Consider the following 19,594-nt stretch of genomic DNA (forward strand, 5'->3'; position numbering starts at 1 on the left):
TTTACCCAAAAACCCAAAACTGACCCTGAACCCAAAAAATACCCCTTTTACCCAAAAACCCAAAACTGACCCTGAACCCTAAAAATACCCTTTTACCCAAAAACCCAAAACTGACCCTGAACCCTAAAAATACCCTTTTACCCAAAAACCCAAAACTGACCCTGAACCCTAAAAATACCCCTTTACCCAAAAACCCAAAACTGACCCTGAACCCTAAAAATACCCCTTTACCCAAAAACTAAAAACTGACCCTGAACCCTAAAAATACCCCTTTACCCAAAAACTAAAAACTGACCCTGAACCCTAAAAATACCCCTTTACCCAAAAACTAAAAACTGACCCTGAACCCTAAAAATACCCCTTTACCCAAAAACTGAAAACTGACCCTGAACCCTAAAAATACCCCTTTACCCAAAAACTGAAAACTCACCCTAAACCCTAAAAATACCCATTTACCCAAAAACTGAAAACTGACCCTGAACCCTAAAAATACCCCTTTACCCAAAAACTGAAAACTGACCCTGAACCCTAAAAATACCCCTTTACCCAAAAACTGAAAACTGACCCTAAACCCTAAAAATACCCCTTTACCCAAAAACTGAAAACTCACCCTAAACCCTAAAAATACCCCTTTACCCAAAAACTGAAAACTGACCCTAAACCCTAAAAATACCCCTTTACCCAAAAACTGAAAACTGACCCTGAACCCTAAAAATACCCCTTTACCCAAAAACCCAAAACTGACCCTGAACCCAAAAAATACCCCTTTACAAAAAAAACCAAATAATATTTTTAATAAAATAATATACTTACCAATACTTACGTTGTAATGGTATGCGTTGTAAAAGTACCTGCGTTGTAAATACATGCGTGGTAATGGTATGCGTTGTAATGGATCCTGCGTTGTAAAAAATGCGTGGTAATGGTATGTCGTGGTAAAAGTTGCGTTGTAAAGGTTGTATACCTTAATTAATTGTTTGGTTAATTATCTAATTGTTAATAATTATTAAATGTTAATTAAATATTATGAAATGGTATTTTTAATAATTTTTTTAATTACATATATTTGGTTCACATGTTTTTAATAATTATGTATTGGTATTTGTAAATGGTTTATATTTATTTAATAGTTAATATTTTTATTATTCAAAATAAAACATTTATTTATAAGTATGTTATTTTTACCCCTACGCTATCCAACATTTTCCCTAATGTTGCACTCTCTGGAGTGGGAATAGTAATTTTTACCCCTACGCTATCCAACACTTTCCCTACTGTTGAACTCTCTGGAGTGGGAATAGTAATTTTTACCTCTACGCTATCCAACACTTTTCCCTACTGTTGCGCTCTCTGGAGTTGGAATAGTAATTGTTACCCCTACGCTATCCAACTCTTTCCCTACTGTTGCACTCTCTGGAGTGGGAATAGTAATTGTTACCCCTACGCTATCCAACTCTTTCCCTACTGTTGCACTCTCTAGAGTGGGAATAGTAATTTTTACCCCTACGCTATCAAACTTTTTCCCTACTGTTGCACTCTCTGGAGTGGGAATAGTAATTTTTACAACTACGCTATCCAACACTTTCCCTACTGTTGCACTCTCTGGAGTGGGAATAGTAATTTTTACCTCTCTGCTATCCAACACTTTCCCTACTGTTGAGTTCTCTGGAGTTGGAATAGTAATTTTTACCCCTACGCTATCCAACACTTTCCCTACTGTTGCACTATCTGGAGTGGGAATAGTAATTTTTACCCCTACTCTATCCAACACTTTCCCTAGTGTTGCGCTCTCTGGAGTGGGAATAGTAATTTTTACAACTACGCTATCCAACACTTTCCCTACTGTTGCACTCTCTGGAGTGGGAATAGTAATTTTTACCTCTACGCTATCCAACACTTTCCCTACTGTTGCGTTCTCTGGAGTTGGAATAGTAATTTTTACCCCTACGCTATCCAACACTTTCCCTACTGTTGCACTCTCTGGAGTGGGAATAGTAATTTTTACAACTACGCTATCCAACACTTTCCCTATTGTTGCACTCTCTGGAGTGGGAATAGTAATTTTTACCTCTACGCTATCCAACACTTTCCCTACTGTTGCGTTCTCTGGAGTTGGAATAGTAATTTTTACCCCTACGCTATCCAACACTTTCCCTACTGTTGCACTATCTGGAGTGGGAATAGTAATTTTTACCCCTACTCTATCCAACACTTTCCCTACTGTTGCGCTCTCTGGAGTGGGAATAGTAATTTTTACAACTACGCTATCCAACACTTTCCCTACTGTTGCACTCTCTGGAGTGGGAATAGTAATTTTTACCTCTACGCTATCCAACACTTTCCCTACTGTTGCGTTCTCTGGAGTTGGAATAGTAATTTTTACCCCTACGCTATCCAACACTTTCCCTACTGTTGCACTCTCTGGAGTGGGAATAGTAATTTTTACAACTACGCTATCCAACACTTTCCCTACTGTTGCACTCTCTGGAGTGGGAATAGTAATTTTTACCTCTACGCTATCCAACACTTTCCCTACTGTTGCGTTCTCTGGAGTTGGAATAGTAATTTTTACCCATACGCTATCCAACACTTTCCCTACTGTTGCGTTCTCTGGAGTTGGAATAGTAATTTTTACCCATACGCTTTCCAACACTTTACCTACTGTTGCACTCTCTGGAGTGGGAATAGTAATTTTTACCCCTACGCTATCCAACTTTTTCCCTACTGTTGCACCCACTGGAGTGGGAATAGTAATTTTTACCCCTACGCTATCCAACACTTTCCCTACTGTTGCACTCACTGGAGTGGGAATAGTATTTTTTACCCCTACGCTATCCAACACTTTCCCTACTGTTGCACTCACTGGAGTGGGAATACTAATTTTAACCCCTACGCTATCCAACACTTTCCCTACTGTTGCGCTCTTTGGAGTTGGAATAGTAATTTTTACCCCTACGCTATCCAACACTTTCCCTACTGTTGCACTCTTTGGAGTGGGAATAGTAATTTTTACCCGTACGCTATCCAAAATTTACGTAATTTTTTTAATTAGTTTTACATTATTAATAATTGTTATTTATATTATTAATTTATGTATATACATTTATTTGTAATTTATTATATTTTAATGTATTTATAAGTTATTAAAATAAATATTTTAGAGTTAAAATTAATTAAGTATCTACTATGTATTATATTTATATTATTATTAGTTTTTTATTACATCATTTATTAATTTTAAATATTATAATATATTTTTAACTATGTTTATTATATTTATAAGTATTATTTTGTTAATATTACATTTTATTTACATTTTAAAAAAACGATATTTTCTAAAAAACGATATTTTTGACATCGATATATTTTTTTCGATATTTTTGTACTTACCTTTTTAGAGATAGGATCCCGATATTATTGTCCTCGATATTTTTGTTGCGATATTTTTGTACCTCGATATTTTTGTGGTCGATATTATGTCATACAATCCAAAGCAATAACCCATTTTGTGTTGTTTTTACTGTTAAGGTTTAGTTGTGATTTAGCCAGCTAAATACGAGAAACTACGAGTTGTTTTGTTTGGGTAGACTACTGGCAGACCGAATAATAGATAAGTCATTAAATAATAGAGCCTAAAAATGAAAGGTTTTTTATCATGAAAAATGTGAGACCTATGGCATTGAAAAAAACAAGGCCGCCATAGTCCCGGCTGCGCTTTGAAAATGAAAGCGGGCATGGCGCGCTTAATGTAAGCAAAGCACCTCGTCATGCATAATGTAGGAGAAGCTCAATAAAGAAAAGAAAGTACATGTACCGTGTAAAAACCAAGTAAAGGGGCCAGTAGCTATGGTAGGATACAAATGACGACATGGCCGTACTAAGGAGGGACAAACAAGCCTATTAAGGAATAAAATGTCAGCATTTACGAAGGACAAAGACACAAGCCAATGAAAATATGGGTGGGGCTTCTCCTTTGTACTGTACCTACATTAGATCACCAGAGCAGCGCTTGCGCGCTGGCTAAGGCTCAACCTAAAAATTAAGGCCTATGGAGATAAGCGCACATAAGCAAAGGAAATTACATTCACTAGAGGAGATCGAGTGCTTGTCCATCAGCCTAGAAAATGAAAATCTGATGCTCGCTTCGAAGCTGAACCATTTCATGCTGTGACCAGCAAAGAACACATGGTGACTGCCCAAAGTCCTGGGAAGTCTATCACTCGAGATGTGGCTCATCACTTGTCAGGCACTGATGTCAATGTAGAGACTGGGTCTGAAAGGACAATTGTAGAACCCCTGACTGCAGTTGTTTCTCCATCGGCAACACAGATCATGCACACTTGGCTGGCTGTCCCCAGTTTCCGAAGACAAGGTCGTGTTGTGTGATCAGAGCACCATGAAGACTCATTAAGGAGTTATGATTGTATATATTTGTAAAAACACTGTACGTTTTTATTTCACAGAGGGGGAGGTGTACTGTCATATGAGTTAGCAATGATGGAACCCTGTTGGCTCCTGTTAGACTCAATAGAACTGTGACATATGCGATAGAGCGTAGTGAAGTGAAAGCGGGTTTAGAATGCTGAGTTTGTGGTACAGGCAGAAGAATAAAGGCATGTTTTAGTAAGCTTCGTGTGTGGCATAGTCATTAGTGGGTACCCAGGCTGGCGAGGATGCTACACATGGGATGTGATCATTTAACCCACTTTGGTTGGTTCCTAATCTATAAATCCAGAGCTACTTGCATTTTAACAGTATTAAATTAGCATTTTTTCATTTTTTGGTAACTAAATCCAACGCTGTTCGCCTTTTAACAGTATTGATTTCGCATTTTTATCCCTTTTGGGTATATTATATTTGTCCAGTACAGCCCAATTTAGTTGGTTTGCATGATGATTTTGCTCCAAAAAAGTGGGTTGAGTTGTGTCATAGTTTTCTTACAGCAGATGTTACTTCTATGTTCTTTTATATGCACTTTGATGATTCTTATAGCCAATCTGACATACCCCAGTCCGCATGGGCATATGATCAGATATAAGATGCTTTCAGAATTGCATGTAGTGTGCTTTATGATAATCCATGGATATCTTAGACTTGGGTCCACCGTTTTTGTGGCTTTTGTAAGGTGACAGGCACTGCAACGCCTGCAGGGATAGTGACATTCCAAAGGTGGTGGACCTCAGAGCGTGGGATTGTGTGTTTTTTTTTTGCTGGGGGTCTTATATGAACCAGCATGTCTCTAATACTGGCACTTTTGAAAGAAAACATTGTTTTTCCGAGGTTAAAAAATTGGAATTATGAATGAGCCAGTTGTTGGTAATAATCTTATTTGTAGCATTGGATGCTATGTAATATGTCATGACACATATCAGTTTTTTAACCTTAAACTTCGTGTAAGTTTCCAGAAGTGCGTCCCTATGGTTATTCATAGGCTGTTTGTAGGTGTTTTTCACTACTGCATTTGGGTCATCTTGTGCTTCTAATTTCCTACTCAGATTTTACGATTCTTTTTCATAATCGTCAACTGAGGTGCAATTCCTGAGAAGATGTAGAAACTGTCCAAAAGAAAGATTCTGTCTTAAAGTGTGTGGATGAAAGCTACCATAAAGGAGGAGGCTTTTCTTATCTACTTATTTATGATAAACTTTGTTTCAAGCTAACCATCGCCTTGCTGGATCAGTAGGTTAAGGAATGGTAATAAACTGTTGAATGCATTAGAGGTAAACCATAGAAAAGGGTTCAGAGAATTGAGCCACTCCATAAAACTATTGATAGATTCTGTATCTCCACACCAAATCCAGAGAACATCATCGACTTACCTTTACCACACTCTGATCCTGTCTTTTTACAGACTATTGGTGGAGTAAATACAATAGATTCAAAATAGCGTACAGACAGGCCAGACAGGTTGAGAAGCTACTACCTATTGATGTTTCATGGGTCTGTCGATACATGGTCTTCTTAAACTCGAAAACATATTTTGGGAATGCTAGGCAGGCTAGTTCTAAAATGAAATGTCTGGGTGTCCTATTGTTCCACTCACTCTGGTAAAGTACATCCTCATTGACTCCAAGTGTCTCCTACTAGGGGATTCTGGTATATAGAGATTCAATATCTAGTCCCACAAGGATCTCAATGCTATGGACAAAGGGAGAAATATTTATGAAGTTAAGGACCTCTTTAGTGTCCTTAAGAAAGGAGCGTAATTTACAACAATGTCTCAACCGGATTCAATGAGGAAGGGAGATACATGTGTATGTACATGACATTACAAGGTAGGAGCAAAAAAGGGAGACTCCTGGTATTCTTTCAAAAGTGCTCATGTCATCATATATTTAAAATCACAGTTTATACAAAACAGTTATAACAGCACTGTGAGCATAAATTGCGAAGGCAACCCAAAGGGACTTGGTGCATGTTGTGCTTGTGATGCAATGAGTGACAGCGCAAGTGACAAGTGAAAAACACAGCGAGAGACACAAGGTGATGAAAAAATATGTACAAAGATCAATGGTTCAGTAAAATTAGTTCTTTTCACTGATTAGACAAGATATATAACCTTTTATGAACCAAAGTTGAATGTGTGCCATGAGTTGCGCTGTAAGATCGGTTGACGGTGTTTCAATCCTATTTAATCAGGATCATCTTCAGGACTGGGGTGCAAATTTGGAGTGCTGTATAAGAGAGGAAAGGAAGAGTTCAGGGAGGGGACAGGGAAAAGGGAAGTCTTGCAGAGGCAAGGAGACTGGTGAGGCGGGAGGAAAGCAGCCTAGCTGTGGGGCGGCAAGGGAAGGCTGACAGGTATACCCACTGGTTGGTCAATTAACCAGTGTGGAAGGTGGCAATGTAGGCACGGTGCATCCGGAGTCAGGAGAGGCTGTGGACAGTCCTAGAAATGAAACGAATGATCAAGGAGGGTGGAGGGGGGACGAACGGGCTGAAGCATTGGCGACCGATCTTACAGTGCAACTCACAGCGCACATTCAACTTTGGTTCATAAAAAGTTATATATCTTATATAATCACTGAAAAGACCTAATTTTACTGAACCATTGATCTTTGTACATGTTTTTTCATCACCTTGTCACCTTGCATCTCTCGCTGTGTTTTTACTTGTCACTTGCGCCGTCACTCATTGCATCACAAGCACAACGTGCACAAAGTCCCTTTGGGTTGCCTTCGCAATTTATGCTCACAGTGCTGATATAACTGTTATGTATAAACTGTGATTTTAAATATATGATGCCATGAGCACTTTTAAAAGAATACCGGGAGTCTCCCTTTTTTTGCTTCTACCATGTAATGACGTGTACATACACATGTATCTGCTTTCCTCATTGAATCCGGTTGAGACATTGTTGTAAATTACGCTTACTTATCCAGATCTCAACCTGGTCTATGGGTTATACTCCTGTTGTCTTTTACTTAAGAAAGGAGGGCATTTTTTCCACCATGAGTTTCAAGAAAATATTACAGAATTGCATTAGGGATTTTAGAATCGAGCCATTACAGGAGACAATGGGGCATTCCAGTGGTGATCTAGTATGCTTATGGAGTTTAGGAAGGGTGTAAAAATAAGGGGTCCTGGGATTGTCATTACAAAGGAACATAGCCTCATTATTAGATATCCAATCCCTTTCTACTACTTCTTCAACCGAGACATTAATACTTTTCTGAAGTGCTGGTGTTGGATCAGTTTTCAGTATCTGATAGTTTCTTCTATTGGTTAACAGATGGAGGCATTCAGTAGTGTAACTCTTTTTTCTTTGCAAGACAATGACATCCATTTGTCTTCCCCTTCCTTTCCCTCGTCCCTGTCCTAAAAAAGGAAGTGGTTACGTTTGATAGTTGAGGGGTTGCACATGTGGGTATATCCAAGGCCAGCCAAAATTCTGGCCAAAATGTAATGGTGGAGGGAGCATCAGAGGAAACTTAGTATTAAATTGTTGACCTCTTCGTCGTGGTCTGATATGCTCTCCACTACTTTCTTCTCCAAAGTTGGAAGACCAACTATATTTCCTTTCGTCATTATATGTTTTTTTGTTGGCTATGTTTGAGTTTTGTTGTGTCACATAGTCATCAGACACAAAAGGATATACTCTTTCATGTGAGAACTTTTAAAAATGCTTCTACGCCAAATAGTCTTTAAAGTCCATGGCCTCCTAGTTAATCACTTCCAATTTATTTTCATATTTACTAATCTATATTTGAGCCTTGAGTTGATTTTTGCTAGGCTGTGTTTTTATCAGGATGGCATCTGACAGCCTTTTAGCAGTGTTTATAATGAGAATTAACCAGTCCCTCATGCACATTCATGCAATGAGTGATTCGTCTTTTCAGAAGGTTGCTTCCTTGGGAAAGATCTGAGGTTAATTCGCAATTATTTACCCCCTTGGTGGTGAATTCATTCTTAGGAATTCAGCGAGCATTGCACTATGTTAATTGTCTTGATTTGGGTCTTTTTCAATTCATAAAATGTCTCTCCCTTCACCTGTATGAGTGCCCTAACAAAGGGGGTGCTGATAAAATCGATGACGTCACATCATCGCTAAACAATAAACCCTGTTCTTCCGACATTCTCTTATTCATTATGAGTTGTTCTCCCTTTATTTTTACTTATAAGGTGTTCATGTTACAAAACACACCAATTTCAGAAATCGGCTCCACTGCTAGGCTGCTGCACACAGTTATGTATCACAACGAAGAGCAGAGACATAAAGGAAATTTATATAGCCTCCCTACCATAATCACAAACCACAAAAAGGTTGAACAGTTTTTTGCTGGGTTTTCCATCCTCTATTAAGATCTCTCATTTATATTTAGAAATGCCACCACCGATGTATTGTGGCATGCTTCATCATAGGCAGCTACAACACCTTTTTGCCTTCTGGTAACTTGGAGAAGTTTTGCGTGCTGGAAATGCTGCTTTCCCACAGTGAGTGGTATACAACATGTGGGTTTATGGAGATAGTCCTTTGTGGTCACTGAGTTATTGGTTTATGAGTCACTCAGCTGCTACAGAGGTATGTTAAAATGGGTGTTCCCTCAAGGGTAAAGAGAAATGCATGTTTTTTAGATGACTTCTGATGGGAGTTGGCTAAGCACTTGACATGCTTAATTAGTCTTCATACTGTAAGGACGGTAACAATTGAAAGCGGGACATAGTGGTAGTCGTTTGGTTACATACCCATAATCCTCATCTAACTCTAAGCTTATTTCTCTCCCTCCTGCCTGTCTTAACTCTGTTTTTTACTTGTATGGTACCACTAAAATGCTACATAATGAATTCCCAGGTACAGGTCAAGTGTTTATGTCCCTCAGGAAAAAAGATTGTCTAACATGCTGTTACAGTTAGAAGGATAAGACATTTGCATGGTTCCTGGACAGGACTCACTCTCGTTCTGCAAGGCTTATGAAGTGGAAATGTAGGACCCACTGTAATCAGGAATATCTGTAAGTGCTCAGGGCAATAATACTCCCTACTAAATCATACCATAATGTTAACAATACTCCTTTAGTTGGTGTCAAGCATGGCTATTTATAATAATTGTATCATAAAGACATGAGTCAATTCTGTACCAACAAGACATTTAGAAAAAGAGAAGGAAATAAGGTAAGCTTATGGCTTGTTGTTACTTTGCAAATAAAACAACTTGGTTTATCAGAGGGGAAAGTACATGCATGTCCATTTTGCTGGCAATCATAACTTCAGGGTCTTAAAGAATCTTTCTTGAGTGTAGCTAGGCGGGATAGTGCATCATGCAGCTAGACAAAGATGCAATTGTAACAATATTTGATTAAAATAGGCAGGAGCCCCATAAATCCCTACTATAGCAACTTGAGCGGGTGTGGCAGGTGTCCCTGGGCAGGTCTGGGTAACATAAAGCATTAAAATTGATGTGTACAATTCCTTTGATTTTGCTTGGCAAGGCAGGTCTCCAAATAGAAGCTCATAAATGTTGTTGAAAGAGAATACTATGAAGGACCTCTGGGATGAGGATTGGGAGAACAAAGGCAGAGAGCAATGGAGGTACAGATAGATGGTGAGAAGGATGGGTGAAAGAAGGATGGAATGAAATAAGGATAAATGGAGTAAAGGGTGGTGGAGAAAAGGGTAAAATATAGATGGGTGGGTGGACAGAAAGAAGAGTGGATGGAGATTTCAATGAATGGATAGATTGAGATTAGATTGCAGGGACTGATGAAGGGAATGGCGAATAGATAGAGAAAGAGATGGATGAATGAGTGGATGGATGGGCCAAAGGATGACTGAATGATGAGGATTAACAGATGAATACATGGAGAAAAGGATAAAGAGAAAGCTAGATATTGAAAAGGGTGGGCAGTAAATTGAACGGATTGAGGCAAGGAAGGATTAGAGAACGCTGGATATGGAAAATCAAGGAAGGATGGATGATGGTTGAATAGATGGAGGCAAGGAGGGAAAGGACAGCCGTAAAAAAGGATGGAATGAATAAAGAATAGGTGGAGAAAGACAGAAAGAAGAACCAGAGATGGAAGGAATTAAGAAAAGAAAGCTAGCAACTCCACACGCCCTGTCCCCCACCCCTGCCTCCCGAATGAGTGACAGGCTCCCTCACATCACTTGCTCTTTTTCAATACAATTTCAGATTTTGCTTGAAGTGGGGGTATTTTATTTTTCTGGCTACTCCCTTGAAAATAGTCCTGCTCTTTTTTGAGAATCATATTTAGGGAGGATTTGTTTGGATCATGGAAAAAAAGTTGCTAATAGTTTGTGATTTAGTTGATGATTTTAAAATAAGAAATGTGGCGAACCAAGACACCTCTAGAATCATGAGATGGGAAGTCATAGTATACTTATTCACATGGCCTCAGCCAATACTTGGAACACACATTTTTGTTCCATCTTTTTACTGAAGGAGAAACACTTGGGGCCCGATGTAGGTAATCCCAGATTACCGATTCTTAAATACCGAATCATACCGATTCGGTATTTAAGAACTGGCAATCGGGATGTAGGTAATTTTACCAAATTAATGACAGAATCGGTATGATTCGGTAATTAATGAATCGGTATTTACCGATTCTGTAATTGCCATTGATTCCTATGGGCCTTGAGGCCCATAGGAATCAATGTCAATTACAGAATCGGTAAATACCGATCCGGTAAAATTACCAAATTTGCAAGGGGGACATGGTGTCACTTTGACACCCTGTTGCACCCCTGATTCTGGCTTGTGTGCCATGTGGCACACATACATGCCCCTAGGGCATGTATGTGTGCCACTTGGCACAGGTGTACATGCACAGATGTGCATGTACACAGGAATTCGTTATTTACCATGACATAGTATGTCATGGTAAATAACGAATTCTTAAGGGCCGGTGGCACTGTTTTCAGTGCCACCTACATCACAACTTTGAGATTCAGTAAATTTACCGATTCGGTAATTTACAGAATCGGTAAATTTACCGATTCTGTAAATATACCGATTCGGTAAATTTAAGGCCCCCTACATCTCAATCCCCAAATACCGGTCGGTAACGGCCAAAATCGGCCGTTACCGACCGGTATTTGGTGACCTACATCTGGCCCTTGGTATTGTAAATTGGTGATGCTGCATTATTTCAGCACATGGGAATCTCTACTGCTCTGTTGAATACTGAGGTGGGTTTTCCACATAGTAACATTTGAGTCAGAGGTAGGAAAGGGTGCTTCATCGACTGTGAAATGTAGAGGACCTGCAAAATGCTATACACAAATGCCTACAAACTCACGTGTAAGTCTGTAGATATTCACCAGCATTTACAAAGTACTTTTCCACACTGAAATTCACATACAACTGTTCTTGTTGAAAGCTGGGAAAACTTCCTTTGGAGGAAGGGAAAACATTAAGGCCTAGATGTAGGTAATTTTATTTTACCACTTCTTAAATACCGAATTTTACCGATTCGGTATTTAAGAAGTGGTAAAATAGAGGGGGGGGGGGGTGTAGGTATTACAGATTCGGTAAATACCGAATAGTTAAGAATCGGTATTTACTGATTCTGTAAATACCGATTCGGTAATGCCCATTGATTCCTATGGGCATTGAATCACATAGGAATCAATGGGCATTACCGAATCGGTATTTACAGAATCGGTAAATACCGATTCCAGCAAGGGTACAGGGGGTGTCACTTTGACACCCTCTAGCCCCCCAAATACAGGCATGTGTGCCATGTGGCACACAGACATGCCCTAAGGGCATGTCTGTCTGTCACATGGCATAGGTGTGCATGCACACATGTGCAAGCACACCAGGATTCGGTATTTTACCACCCAATTGGATTGGGTGGTAAAATACCGAATCTGAAAGGCCATTGGGACTCAGAAGAGTCCCACCTACATCTAGAAGTTACCGAATCGGTAAAAATACCAATTCAGTATTTTACCGATTCAGTAAATTTACCGATTCGGTAAATTTACTGAATCGGTAAAATTGGCCCCCTACATCCCAAAAACCCATTTACCGGTCGGTAACGGCCGAAATCGGCCGTTACCGGCCGGTAAATGGCCACCTACATCTGGCCCTTAATGTGTTTACAGGGGAATTGGTCTCTTGCATGGAAAAGTATTCCCCAATAGAGGAAAACAATTTTTTAAAAAGTTGGATGTGGTAATACTTATTTCAGCTTGATTTATTCTAGCAAGAAACTCTACTTGAGGGCATTTAGAAAATCGTCAGAATTCCCGGAAATCTATAATAGTTGCAGTTTTCTATAAGTGTGACGATTCTTTGGCAATCACCCAAAAATTAATAAAGCAAGTCCAGCTTGGAAGTAAAGCTAGGGGTAACGATTCCTTGCCTTCATCAGCCCTGCTTTGTAAATTCGGTCCATACTTTCAGATTTTGAAGCCACAATTCCACTAATTCAGATTTAATGTTCCTTTCTTAGTCAAATGATAGTTAGAGATTTTAGAAATATATTTTATGTGGTGCCTGTAGAAATTCCAATGTACAACCAATCACGCAGAGCAGCGGATATCTCGGGTTAAAATCTCAAGATTTCTTAGTGCAGTCGACAACATTAACAGTGTTAATTGCTCAAAACACATTTTTTCGAAATGTGTTAGAAGCAATTTGCAAATTTGGGGCATTTCACGGAAACTAATGAATCACAGTATGATTCATATGGGAAGAATTTCTTACTAATCCCCGTTTAATAAACGAATTATTATCTATTTGGTGATGGATTTAAACAAACACAAGCAGGAATTATGTTTCTCACTCAGGAAGATGTTGAAGGTTGATCAGTTTCAGAGTCGAACTATCCTTGTGATAAGTAGTGGTGATATGTTTGTGCTCATTGCGGCCCATTCTGCTTTTATGTTTAGAAAACCATGAACGTTTAATCAGGTTAATTTTGCGTGATTTTAAATACACTATAACCTTTTTTCCCTACAGTACCACCACAAGAGGCCATTTAAAGTATCAGACTGGTACTTTAGAGCTTTAACTCCCATAGCAGGAGTTTGATTTCTCTGAACAAAAGTAAATGTCCCGAAGGCGCAGGAAGAGTTTTCTCTGTGAGTCGGGTTCCATTTAATTTTTTTCCTTTATGCTTTAGCTGAGCTTTCTGTGGCAGACATGAGCTGGGAAAATGAGGGTCAAGATGCTTGTGACTGTGACCGGGCAGTCCTTTAACGAGACGGACCCCTGGGTTTGGGGTTACCGCGGTTGCAGCCATTCCCTGGCTTTAAATTGAGGGAGAGGGTGAAATTGAATAATTTGTTAAACTTTACTGACGGTCACACAAAGCCTCTTATTCATGTATGTCATGTTTCTGGTCAGGCTAGGAGGCTGAATACGAGTGGGCCGGTAAATATCGACACTTGCGTAAAACCTTGGGGGATATTTACAAAAAAATATCGGAGCTCTGACATTTTTTAAACGCAGGGATGCGCTGTTCTTACATAAATATGGTGCACCCCTACGTTTACCCTAGCGGTGGTGCAAGAAAAGCTGCCTAGCAACAGCGCAGTCATCATTACGCCACGCATGCAAGGCTGCCTGCGCTGCAGGGGGGATTGTTTATGTGCAGGAAGGATCACCTTCCTACACATAAACAATCTTTACAGGTGATTTGCTGTTTCTACGTGTGCTGCAGCACACATGGAAAGAGCAAAATGAGAGGACTAATAAAACATTTCTCCTTGTATCGCCTGTTTAAGACCAGGTATTTCCTGGTCTTAATTTTGCCTCTGCCCAAAACCTTGTAAATATGGGGCAGCGTCAAAAAGCAAGGGGTGTTGCGGCGGAACGCCCACAGCAACACCCATTGCCCGCCCCTGTACCGCAGCAGAGTGCTGCGGTAAGGGGGAAACTTACAAGGTGGAGTTACGCCACAGTAAGTGGCTTAATGCCACATTGTAAATATTGGGTTGAGAGCAACACCAACAGAGCACCAGAAAAAGTGATGGTGCTGTGGCATTAGGGGCTTGTAAATATGCACTCTTGTTTACTCTGAGAACGGAATTGTGAGTTTAGCTGTACTTAACATATGCTATAATTATCGGTTGCGTTAAATACATCAGCTGTCGCTAAATTTCAGCAGGTTAAACCTGCCGTAAATGAACAGGGATAATTGTACGGTATTTATCATACCATGCGGATTTTGGTGCATTAAACACCCAAATCTGCGGGGGGCGTGGCCTGATGCGTCAATATGGCGGTCGCACTCTAAGAGTGCTCTGGACCCCCCTTCCGTCATCCGCCCAGCATCAGCCTTGTGTCGCTGCCATCGACTCGCAACCCCTGCTGTACCGGATTCCCCTGGCTGCCCTGCATCGCCCGCTGTCTTGGTCTGCCTCTCTGAGGCCCGGTGGCACCCCTGCCGGCCTGCTCCTCCCTGGCCGCGAGACTTCCAACGTGGCGGCCCCCTTCTGAACTGCGAGGTGGCCTGGTCCGGAGGGCTTCGGCCGGCGACTCCTGGCGGCCCGCCTGTCTCCCCGCCCCTCTCGAGTGGGTGTAGCCGTTCTGGTGACCTGCGTTCCATCGGACCCCCCCGCTGGATGACGGAGACCTCCCCGAGGTGACGGTGCCTGCCAAGGTGACGTGACTGCCCTGCCCGGTGCTGGGGGAGCGGCGCGGTATCGACGGCCTGGGGCGGCCCCAGCCGACGTCGGGATCGGGCCGCTGTGGGGCCCATGGCGGAGTCGCCACACCACGAGATCTGCTCCTGCGACCTCCGGAGGCCGAGGGCTGCTGGGGACCCAGAGGTGAGGAGGAGACTGAGACGCGGGAGGCTCCCCCTTTGGCCTCGCCCATGTGCGACTTCAGCGGGCTGGGAGGCCGGGGAGGCCCGGACGCGCTGCCCCCGGTGCGGCCCCCCCACTGACATCCTGCTTGGGGCCGCGGGGGCAGGATGTGGGCCTGTGGGACCGGCCCTGCATTGGCCGCGGCCCTGCTGCGATGCTGGCCCTGCCCCGTGACCTGGGGCGGCCCGGGGCTGCTGCGGATCCCCCGGGGGCGAGAGGAGGACTGAGTGGGGGCGCAGGGCTTCCCTGTGGCCTCGCCCGCAAGCTGCTCGAGCGGCCTGGGTGGCCTGTGAGCCCTGATCTGCATTGCTGCCAAAGACCGCCCCCGGCCCGGCCGCTGACCAGCCCCCGGGTGCCTTTCTCAGCTCCGCTGGACTTCTGTGGGGGTGTTGGGCCGGTGGGTGTCCTTGACCGCCCGGATGTCTACCCATGGGCCCCTTGCCACGAGTTGAGGGCCCGCGGAGCACTGCGACCACCCACTGCTGCCTGGGACCGGACCTCTTGCCCAGCACCTGGGGCCTAACTGGAGTGGGGGACTGTGGCGGTCGCGGTCGCCCGTGGACCGCCTCACTAAGGCCCCGCTCAGCCTCATTGGGGATCGGCCAACTCTGGTGTCCACCGGCGCCCTGCCCTGTGAGATCGCTGGACGGCCCTCCACCCGTCCGGACTGGTGCCTCGCGCGGAGTGGAGCCTCCCCCTCCTCCCCTCTGTCTCCTTGTTCTCTAGACCTTGCCGCCTGTGCTGTGGGGGGAGGCCCGGAGGACCGTGGCCTGCAGGAGGGCTGTCACGCCACTTTTAGACCCTGAAGACTTGGAACCCCCTGAGACGCTGTGAAAGTCGGACCCTCTAGAGTGGGCCCTAGAGACTGCATCATTCCCCACGTGTCACCGCCCAACTCACTGCGACCATGGGCAGGGGTAAGACCACGCAAACTCTGGTTCCCACCAACCCAGATGCGCATGGACCAGTTCACTAAACAGGACCATGACTCCGGCGCCGACCCCCCACCTCCGCAGAGGGCTGAGGGGGGAGACTTGTCCACAATCATCCAGGCGATCAGTGGCTCCCAGGCCTCCGTGGAGGGGAAGATTGGAGAGGTGAAGGTGGATGTGGCCCTCATCCGATGGATGGGGCTGCGGTATGGTCTCCTCTTCCCGGCTCGCCTTAAGATCCTATTCCAAGACAAGACCTTCTTCTTCGACAGCCCTCAGGCGGCATGGACCTGGCTTACGGAGGAGCGCCCCCTCCTCCCTGGGCGGGCCCCATCCCGTGCCCGGAGGCCCACGGCCCACCTGAGCCACGAAGTGCCCAAGCCACGGCGGCGCCGAACAGGATCCCGTCGGCGCGGCCGCCGACAGGAGGGGGCCTCTCGCTCCCCGGAGGAGGGCTCCCGGCGGCCCCCGTCCCAGCTTACGAATCAGATCGCCCCCCCACCCCACAGCTGCGTCACCCTCCTTGGTCGTCATTAATGGGGCCTCTGACTCGGGTGCGAGCCGACGAAGGGCACGATCGGACTCCGACTTGTCCGGCAGCCCTGTGATCCATGGAACCCTGAAGGATGTGGAGGTCTGAACCAGCACCAACTAATGTCTGGCCTTCGCTGTCTGAGGTGGACCTACAGGGTCTGCTCAGACCATCCATCGGCGCCTTGCTCGCTGCCTGAGGAACTGGTTGCCTAGGGAGGGTCCCCGTGTGAACAGAGGCCCGAACTGCCTGCGTTCCACTCCTCTGTGCTCGTGCCCGGTCTCTCCGTGATGCCACATCCTATCTGCCATTTGTGAGACTGCTTCTTCTACCCTGATTCACACTTGCCTTAGAAGCTCTACTGTTAAAGCTGCTGGCATTTATCCGTTCATATGGAGGGGGGTCCTCCTTAGCAACGCTTGACTGGTGTTACTGCTCCCTACTAACCGTTTTTAGTTTAGTGCCTTCCCCTAGCGGGGGTGTTCTTGAGTGTTTGGACTTCGGGCGACAGATGCTTCTTGTTTCGAAGTGTAGGGTGGGGGAGTTGAGGGGTAAGGGGGGAGTATGTTGGCTCTCATTGGTTTGTTGTTTTTAGCCACACACGGGACGCTTTTTGGTTCATCTCTGCTTTGCCGCTCCTCGCCCATTGTTGGTGCTACCTGCGGGTGGCTGGTTGCAGCTCTTTTTGTCGACGTAATGTGGTGGCTGGGTCCATTCCTGACACGCACCTCCAACTGCCCCTTCCTTTGTTATTCTCGGCCTCCTACGGGCCGCCACGATGGGCGGCTGCGGGTGGTCGCTCCCCCCCCTGCTCCCACCTAGGGCCTGCAGCGCTCCTGCTCCGCGGACTACCCTGGACAGTCTCCCCCTGCCTATGAGCGGCGCTGCTGGCCCCCCTTTCTGATTGCGCTTTCTGGCGCCCCCATGCTCCCCTTCATCTTTCCCCCCCCCAATGGTGTACACGCTGATTAGGCCCCTCCACGTTCTCTCCTGGAACGTTAAAGGTCTCCTAGACCGCATCAAATACACGGACGTTCTCCGGGCGGCCCACCGCCATGCGGCGGACGTCCTTCTTCTCCAAGAGACCCACCTATTAGGCGCGCAATGTAACTTCCCGGCCCGGTATGGCTTCGCGACTGTCTGGCACTCTGGGTTTATGCGCGGGTCCCGAGGGGTGGCGATCCTGCTCAGGAAAGGTTTTCCCTTTATTCTGACCAAGGCCTACACTGACCCACAGGGGCGCTATGTGGCGATATCGGGCATGGTGGAGGGGTGCCCTCTAAACGTCCTGAATCTCTACATACCGCCCGCCCTCCTGCCACCGAAGCTTTGGTGCCTTATACAGGTCATTTCCTCCTTCCCACATGGCCTCACGGTGATCGGAGGCAACTTTAACGCCGTCCTGCAGCCCCATCGTGACACGACCGGGACCCCATCCGCGATCCGAATTTCCTCGGCTGCTGCCCTGTCAAGCTGGGCCTCGGCCCTGGGGCTTTGTGACATATGGCGAGTCTGGAATCTGCGCAAAGCCCAGTATACCCATACGTCGGCCTCCCACCATACCCACTCCCGCATCGACCTTCTCCTGCTCCCGGCCACGGACTGCCACCTGGTCTCGGGAGCGGTTATTTTGCCCAGAGGACTGTCCGACCATTCCCCCATTTCCCTCCGGCTTGGTTATGCCCCGATGGGTCCGCGGACGGTCTGGTGGCTTAACGCTTGGTTCCTGCAGTACAGTACACTGGTGGACACGCTGAGACAGGAGCTTACCCACTATTTTTCAACCAACAAGGGTTCAGTTCCCTCGCCGGGGACCCTCTGGGAGGCCGGCAAGGCGGTGACTCGGGGGTGGCGAGGGGGCTTGTACATGCTGAGCGGGTGGACCAATTGGCCCGCCTCACGGAGCTGGAGTCCCAGGCCACGCGACTGGAGGCAGAACAGACCTCTGCTGGGCGCACGGACCCCACTCGGCAGCTAGCGCTGATTCAGGAAGACATCCGCCAGATCTCCTTGGACTCGGCCCAAATGTTGTGGCGGTCGTCAGTGGCGCGGGTATATGGCTGGGGGGACAAAAATGGCAAACTCCTCCATAACCTGGTCACCTATCCCAAAATCCACCGTATTATTCCAGAGGTTCATGCCCAGGATGGCACCCTCCAGGTGACCTCAGCGGCCATAGCCAAAACCTTTGCAGACTTCTATGTGTGCCTCTACGCGGTGCGACCGCCAGACGCACCCCTGACCACCCTTCTAGACGGGGCTTGTGCCCGGCTCCCCTCCCTTACTCCTGAATCCACAGAAGTCCTAGAGCGCCCCTTTACCTTGGACAAGGTTCTGAAAGCCATCCCCCTTCTTCACTCAGGCAGGACACCCGGCCCGGATGGGTACCCGCAAGAGTATTACGTTGCCTTCCGAGATATCCTGGTTCCCCAACTATTGAACCTTTTCCGGCATGTGGCGAAGAACGGCTCTTTCCCCCTGGAATCGGACCTGGCCACGATAGTGGTCATCCCTAAGACCCAGCCGCCCTCCACGAGCTGCGAGGATTACCGCCCGATCTCACTTATCAACACCGAGGTCAAGCTCTTTGCTACGGTATTGGCCCAAAGGCTTAAGCCCCTCCTGCAGGATCTGGTCCATCCCGACCAATGTGGCTTCATGACGGCCAGGGGCACCCGTCACTGCATCCGCCGCCTCCACTTGGCCTTGGCCCACCGTGCTCGCCTGTCCCCGTATCTGGCCCTCCTTTTTCTCGACTTTGAGAAGGCCTTTGACACGGTGGGTTGGGACTACCTGCAGGATGTGTTGGAGGCGATGGGCTTCGGCCCGTTGTTTCGCCGCCTTATCG

The sequence above is a fragment of the Lissotriton helveticus genome, chromosome 10 (genome assembly GCF_964261635.1).
Source record: "Lissotriton helveticus chromosome 10, aLisHel1.1, whole genome shotgun sequence".
In the NCBI taxonomy this organism is placed as follows: domain Eukaryota; kingdom Metazoa; phylum Chordata; class Amphibia; order Caudata; family Salamandridae; genus Lissotriton; species Lissotriton helveticus.